Raw genomic sequence first — 7,892 nt, 5'->3', positions numbered from 1 at the left:
GTTGTTCCTAACATGTTTTATGTCATTTCCCAAAATTTGGAGATTTTTGGAACTGTTTCAGTATTTTTTTCAAAATTTTATTTTCTATCTGACAGATTTCAATATCCCAAAATTTCAGAGATTCGGGTCTTTGATAACAGTGTGCCTTTTTTCAAACTGTAACCCGAATCCCAATGGTGTAAAAATATCAATTTTTTTCCTATTTGTCAGGGACAGTTTCCCACAATTTCAGCCTTTTTCTCATCTGTTTACTATTTTCCCCACATTTTCTACCGAAACCTGTCTGTTTCCCCTAAATCCTAGAGTCGCCGGATTCTGATCCGACTTGCCGGAGTGGCACAGCTCCGACCATAGGTCAAAACTGGAAAGTGTAAAAGGAAAAAATCCTTTCCTTACTGTCCTCTGTCACCCCATAAAATTTGGGAAATTTTCATGGAAGTTTGATATTCGAAATCTCCTTTAGAATCAATATTTTAGGCAAAAATCATAAAATTTAGGGTTTTTATTTGAATTTCTATATTTAAAAATATAAAAAAATATTTTCGAGCTTCATTCTATTTTTAGGGTTAGCTTAGATGTCCATGTCAAATTTGGCTTAATTCCAAGTTCATTTTCTCCATGTGTTAGTTTATCTTTAAATTCAGAAGCGAAAATCAAGTTAAATTTGATATTTTATGATATTTTCGCCATTTTAGGGTTTTTATCATGTACATAAGCATGTAGAATCATATTAGGGTCAATTTAAATCTCATTTGCATTTCATATTTTTCAATTTTGCAAAATTTATTTCAGAAAACCCTGGTTTCAAGGCCATCGTCTTGTTATCAGGGGTATTTTGGTCATTTTGACCTAAATTTCGAAATTTTAATTTCTAATTCTCCAAAATTTCATGCATATTATCATATTTTATCATATTATGTTTGATTTATTTCATTTGATTTTCAAATTTCCAAAATTTACAAAATTTCTTTCAGAAAACCCTGATTTAAAGGTCATTAGGGGTATTTTGGTCATTTTGACCCCAATTTCAAATTTTCAAGTTTATTTTCAAAATTTATTCATTTTTTCTCATGTTTATATCAAAGGAGGTATGAATTTGTGTTTATATCTGAATAATATCCGATAATTTCCCATATTTTCGGATAAATTCAGAAAAACCTACATTTTTGTGCTAACCTTGTTTTCTAGTTTTGCATAAACATCCAAGAAGAAGACTTAGTTGTTTTCTTTCTTTATTTTATTAAATTCAATGTAAAAAGCAATGCAATATTTGGAATAAGACAAGATTTAAACTTTGCTATAAATAAGAGGTGACCCTCCCTCTTAAAAAATTCTCTCTCTCTCTCTTCCCTCTCTCCCCTTTCTCTCTTGGTTATAGCCTGGACCAAGCCCACTGGAGGTGAGCTTGGACCTGCCTGACCTAGTCTGAGCCCACTTGACTTAAGTCTACTTGACCTAATAGGCTAACTTTTCTTTCTCTTCTTTTATTTTTAGTCTTAGCTTGAGTCAAACCCACTTGACCTAGATTGAGACCACTTGAGGTGATCCTGGACCCACCTGACGTAGACTGAACCCAGTTGAGTCAAGACCCCTTGGCCTTAACAGTTTGACCTCCTTTATATTTTCTTTGACTAGGTCCATCTCATCTGACATAGACTAGCCCACTTGAGGTAGGCTTGAACCCAGTTAGATCTAAACTAGGTCTGATCCATTTTTGGTCTATACCTCTTCATTTTGTTGCATTGATAAGTTCTATATGAGACACTCTTGGTTGTGATCGTATCAAACATAAGGATGTGCCAACCATGACTTAGGAGCGCCTCTACGCTGCATTGAGCCACCTTTGCCAAATTTTTGGTAGCTTTTCACGTCGTTCTCTCTCTTCCAAGTTATTTTGTTAAAATAACTATCATGTATAGTGGAATTTTCCTTACTGTACACATTTCTAAAATAATATCTGGTCTTAGTCCTTGGTTCTCGTCCTCTAGAGCACCACAAACTTGTTTCGGTGTTCACGCGCATGCCCTTGCGACTATTTCTCAATATTTACAGTAAATTATATGCTGTAGGGTCTTAGTCATTGGTTTACAACCTCTAGAGCACCACAAGCTTGCTTCGATATTTATGCACGTGCCCTTACGACTATTTCTTGATATTTATGGTAAAATATATGCTATAGGGTCTTAGTCATTGGTTTATACCCTCTAGGCTACCACAAGATTGCTTCAGTGTTCACGCATGTATCGTTGCGACTACTTCTGTATTTACTACATATATACATATACATATACATATACATATACATATACATATACATATACATATACATTTATGCACTTTACTTACCCTAATACGTGGTTTTATTCACCGGGGAATGCTTTACTCACTTTACATTACCATCGTGCTATTAGGTATACAAACTTCTGCTTTATGTACTTTACTTAGCCCAATGCGTGATTTTATTCATCGGGCCCTGCTTATGCACTTTACTTAGCTTAATGCATGATTTCATTCACTAGGCTCTACTTTACGCATTTTACTTTATCGTCGCACTGTTATGTGCATAGGCTCTTGCTTTGAATAAATATAATTGTGCTATAATAAGAGTATAAATGATGGCTGATCCTTATTGCCCAAAGTGATTCAAACTGTCTTGCTTTGTTCAAAAGATTGTTTGGTGAAAAAACCTCTATTGAAAAGGTTTTTGATTTGCACAAAACCACATTTATGTAAACATCTAAGTCACCAACGTACGTTCTAATTAAGGCCTAGGTTTCTAATAAACCACGGGAGATGCAAAGTTTGCACAATAGTGTGTATCTATCTAAAAATGAATATAGTGATTTCTTCGTTAAACATGAGAGATGTTGCCAAAATTTCTAACAAGATGTTCTCCGAGCTAAAAAGAACGTAGCACTTTTCCTGTTAAACATAAGAGATGCTGCCAAAATCTTTGGCAAAATACTCACCTAAGCTAGTATGGATGACATGATGATTGAAACCCTGCCAGGATGACTCGTTCTATTTTCGCTTTCAAGGACATCATACTCGTAAGAGCCGCTGCATTAGAGTAGCTGTTGCGCTTTATTAGGCTAGTGCTCATTGCAGCTAAAATATGTCTAAGCAGTTGATAATAAGTGATCCTTGATTATGCCTGCCTCTATAAAACATTGAACACTTGTAAGTGCCATTGTGCCAAAGTTGACTATTCGCCCGTAAGAGGTAAAGTGCTCATGAAGGCCGTAGACACCAAGAACAATGTCTACATGCATATAAACAAACATAACGATAGTCTTTGTCCACATGAGAACCGACCTGAGCTTCAAAAAATTGATTGGGGTTGAGTTCATATTCTCTTTGTGCAGAATGCACTGGATTGTCTATGTGGCACTCAATGTTCTAATAAGAAAGATTATGATGTTGAACGCCTTCAGGACTTTACGTTCATCGAGGCAAACAATGATGGTACCACCTCAAGTGACATACTATATTTGATGAACCAAAGAGTCTGGGCAGTCTTCAGTTCACTCGGAGGTTAGGAGGCCAGGTTATCCCTAAGATCTAGGGATTTAACTCCACTATTGAAGTAGTTTGGATGCATTCAAATTGTGTCTAGCGGGATTTATCCTGACAAATAACTATTGCCCTGCTATAGATAGGGTCACTCGAGCTTCTGGGCACACAAAAATACATAACATAATAAACACCCAGACGATTTCATTTGATGTCAAAGTTTAGTTCTACTGCGTACCAGAGAGTAAACTCAAAATTATCAAAATAATGCATTAGTTATAGGTACATTGATAAATGAATGAATGTATGTATGTTAGTGCTACACATGCATCACCTTATGTAAGGTGCTAATCTCAGTACATTGTTTGACTGATCGAACGAAGGAACCAAATTGTATTCGCATGGCTAAGCTAGGCTCGAGGAGCTCTTGCTTTAGTCTATGGGATACATATACGCTAAGTCATGGAGACTTGAGTTATAATGTTTGCAACTGCAACCCTAAAGTAGCCTTTTATGTCAACTTATTATACATGTTAGAATTAGATTGCTTTTCTACCAGATTAGAAATAGTTCTAACCCCGTTTTGTAGGGGATATATGTACTGGATTTGTGATGTGATATATGAAGCAGAGCAACATCAAGATCCAGGATTTCTCTAGGCTTTATTGGATATTTCATTTACAAACCCAGTTTATCTAGTACTACTTTACCAAACAATATTATTTATAATAAATAACTCATTTTTGTTTGCTTAAATGAAATATTTTGGTGGACAATAAGGGATTTTCACATACCTGTGACTTGCTCGATATCTTCTAAAACTAATGACTAACTATCGTCTATTTCCGCTGTTTAAGTCTTTTATCAATTCTGCTGTAAAAAAAAAGAAATCTATGAAATTTAGACAAAGTTTTGTTTTGGAAATCAAAGGCATTGCAAGTTTATATATATAGCTTTGAAACATGGGCTTTGCCTTTAGATGAAATGATAAATGCACCCATCCCTTTCACATGTCCAGACCGCTCTCTGAGGACTTTGGCAAAAATATCTCTCTGTGACATCGACGAGCCTCCTTGTAAAGAACATTATTCACTTTCAATCCCCATAGAGTGCAGCTTGTTCTGCATGACGTTAATATTTGGTTATCAGTAACTAATGATAATGTACAAAATAGAATGAATGAATGTGGCTTCTACTTTACTGTAGCAAAGTCTAAGTTACTTACAAAGGTGTTTTCTACTTTGCTGCAGATGAATATCATGTGATCTAAATGGGTGTGCGTCTCTTTCTAGAACACACTCATTGTCAGTTTGTGCCCTTCCATTTTAGTCTACAAATAACAAATTTAGAATCTATTTAATCAAACATATTTAGCAATATATTATTATATGAAAAAAATAAATTTAGGAAATAAGAAAATTATCCTCATATGAAACGTATGGATGTACGAAGACGATCCACTAGTATGTTGGACCATCTGTTTTGCTCTATTCACAAAATTTTTGACTTTCGCTGTTAACCAAAGAAAGATCAATTAGTTCACAAAAATATAAAAATTGAATATTTATTTACATATAAATATATATCCAATATTTATCATCCAATAGTCTCCGGTAAAAAAGCTGCAAAACTCTTTCAACACTTCAGAGTCGATTCCCTTGGGAGGATGTTTTGCTACTTCATCATCATTTTTAAACCTTTTGTAATGCTTGTAAAAACCTTCTCGCACCCTTGAGTATGATAGCTGAAGTTGCTTATCTACGGTAGCACGATGTTCAACTATATCCTTGTATAAATCAAACTTGACCTACACCAAATTATCAAAATATAGTTAATAACACATTTTTATGGATTAATCTGTTTATCAAAATATATTTAGGCAATATACTGACATAAATTGCCTCATGCAACACCATTTTCTCATCATCTGAGACCTTTATCCATGACTTGTGAGTGATGTTGGCCCACTCCCTGATGATGCACAAAAGCCTTCTAGAGAATATGAAGGTGCCCTCACCCATGACTCCTTGCGTCCCAGGCTTGATAGTTACTGAAGCCTTTCGTTAATTGATTTGCTTTTGGTGGGATACACATTTTTTATTCTCATGTTTGTGCTGAGAAGATTTTATAATTGTTGATTTATTATAAGAAACAAATATTAATAGGAATGACAATAATAAATTTTTAATTATACTAAAAAAATATTAGATTAATATTTACCTGAAGCTGTCGTGGATGACTCTGGAGCTGCATTAGCCTCTGGTGTGAGGAGTCTCTTCTTCCTCAATTAAAGTATCACCCACCTGTGATCTGAAGTTGATCTCGTCTAGGTGTTCACCTCGGCTGGCGGGTGGTGAACTGATCCACAAAGATGAAGAACGCCCACCTCCTCATCGTGAACGATAAGTTGATATATGTTAATTTCATGCAAACAATATTAGCTCAAACTACAATGTGTTCAATTGAATCATACAAGAATATTCACTATCATATAAGAACAATAATAAATCAAATAAATGACAACAACAAAATCATGAAGTTCAGATAACATATAATTATGAAATATAAATAAGGGCCACATTATTGTTTAATTCATTTTCAAGAGAAAAAAAGAATACAAAGGTATTTACATTACACTTTCTTTGTGACCCTAGATACTTTATCAACTCTTCAGTAGGTAGATATTCAATTATATTTGTATTAATTTTTGGGTCTGGACATGAGTCCAACAAATTAGAACTTTTTGGCAACATAATAATTTAAAAATAAAACAAAAAATCATAAATAGATTATAATGATTGGCATGCCATCAACTATATCTTTTATTGAACACATTCTACAATCTTATTTTATATATGGGTCAAGTTGGATTTCATATTAGGTTTAGAATACTCGGATAGATCTAAGCAATTATAGGTCACATCACCATGTCATAAGAAAATCAATATATTACATGCACTACTACTAGTAAATCACGAATATGATACTCAAATTCAAAAAATTTGGTGTAACATAGAGTTGTCTTAATACCAAAAATATGTACATGATGATAAGAATTAGAACAAACTTGAATGTCCACAATAATGGTATGAATAAAGTGATGTTCAATGCATTAGAATATTTATCAATCATCCTTTGATTAGTATTTGTCATCACGTATGCACCTATTACCCAACCAATCAGTTTGGGTATGGGCAATTTGCTCACAATATATATAATAGATACTCTACCTGGAGCACACACACTACGTATATAACCCCCAACTTCCACTAAACGTCAAATTCCAAAATGAGACGCACTTCAAATATACTTAGCAACATAAATGTGACTCAAACAAATTTTTTTATTAAGGCAAAAATTCTGTTATGAGAATTTCAAAAACCACAATTCTGAAGAGTTCATTCATGGCGAGAAAATGACTATCAACCACAATTCAAGAAACAAAAGATAAAAAGTCACCCGAGCATAGAGATCGTAGAGAGAGTACCAATATTCTTTTCCTATCATTTTTAAGCTTGTGGGCACCCATGTTTCCTATGAAACCTTTGAAACAATTCAGATCTTTCATACCTGTTAAAAGATGAACAAATATGCATTTTACTTGTCGATATGTTTGACATGTAGAGTACAAACATCTCCAATTTTATAACCTATGTCATATAGGTGAGGGTACGGGAGGGTATATATATATATATAATTTTTAACAGTTAACATTAGTAACACTAATGAAATAAAAAGCAATTATCATATCATCAATTCATCATGCATGCAATAAATCAAATTAACAATCAACCATTGCTAGTAAACCCTATAACTCCACTGGAATATCACTGTTATTGATCTATAACAAGTATATTGTTAACGACGATATACAAGGTTGTCATTGATCATGCATACATTTCACATTTTATCTATATTAATTTATGCATGATCCAGTGGAAAATTGCATTGAATTCTAGATTTTATTGTTAGTTTTAAGAAATCGCACAGAAAAAGAAAATATAAAAAAAATTATGAATTTCAAGTCATATCCTGTGTTTTTTTGTGTGTTTTAGTAGTTTAGAAATTTTCTTTTATTTATATTTTGATTAGATTAGGTTCTAATTAGTTTAGTTTAATCAATGTAGGAATAATCATTTTAGGAAATAGTTTTTTTTTAAGAAAAGCCTCTTGGAGAAATTATCGAAAATACTATGGATTGGTTTTGAAAAAAAGTAGTTAACCTAAATTTTATATTATAAATAGTATTAGCCAAAGGGAAAACACGTTTTTTCCTGGCAGAGTTCATGTCTCCCCCCTCTTCTCTCTCTCTTGCTTCCTCTCTATCTCAAAAATGGGTTTTCACTTCTTCTCCCTCTCTTTCTTCTTCCTCTCCTTCT

This window comes from Nuphar pumila, chromosome 12 (genome assembly GCF_984573655.1).
Source record: "Nuphar pumila chromosome 12, dmNupPumi1.hap1.1, whole genome shotgun sequence".
Classification (NCBI taxonomy): Eukaryota; Viridiplantae; Streptophyta; class Magnoliopsida; order Nymphaeales; family Nymphaeaceae; genus Nuphar; species Nuphar pumila.
Note: the sequence above shows the minus strand (reverse complement) of the source record.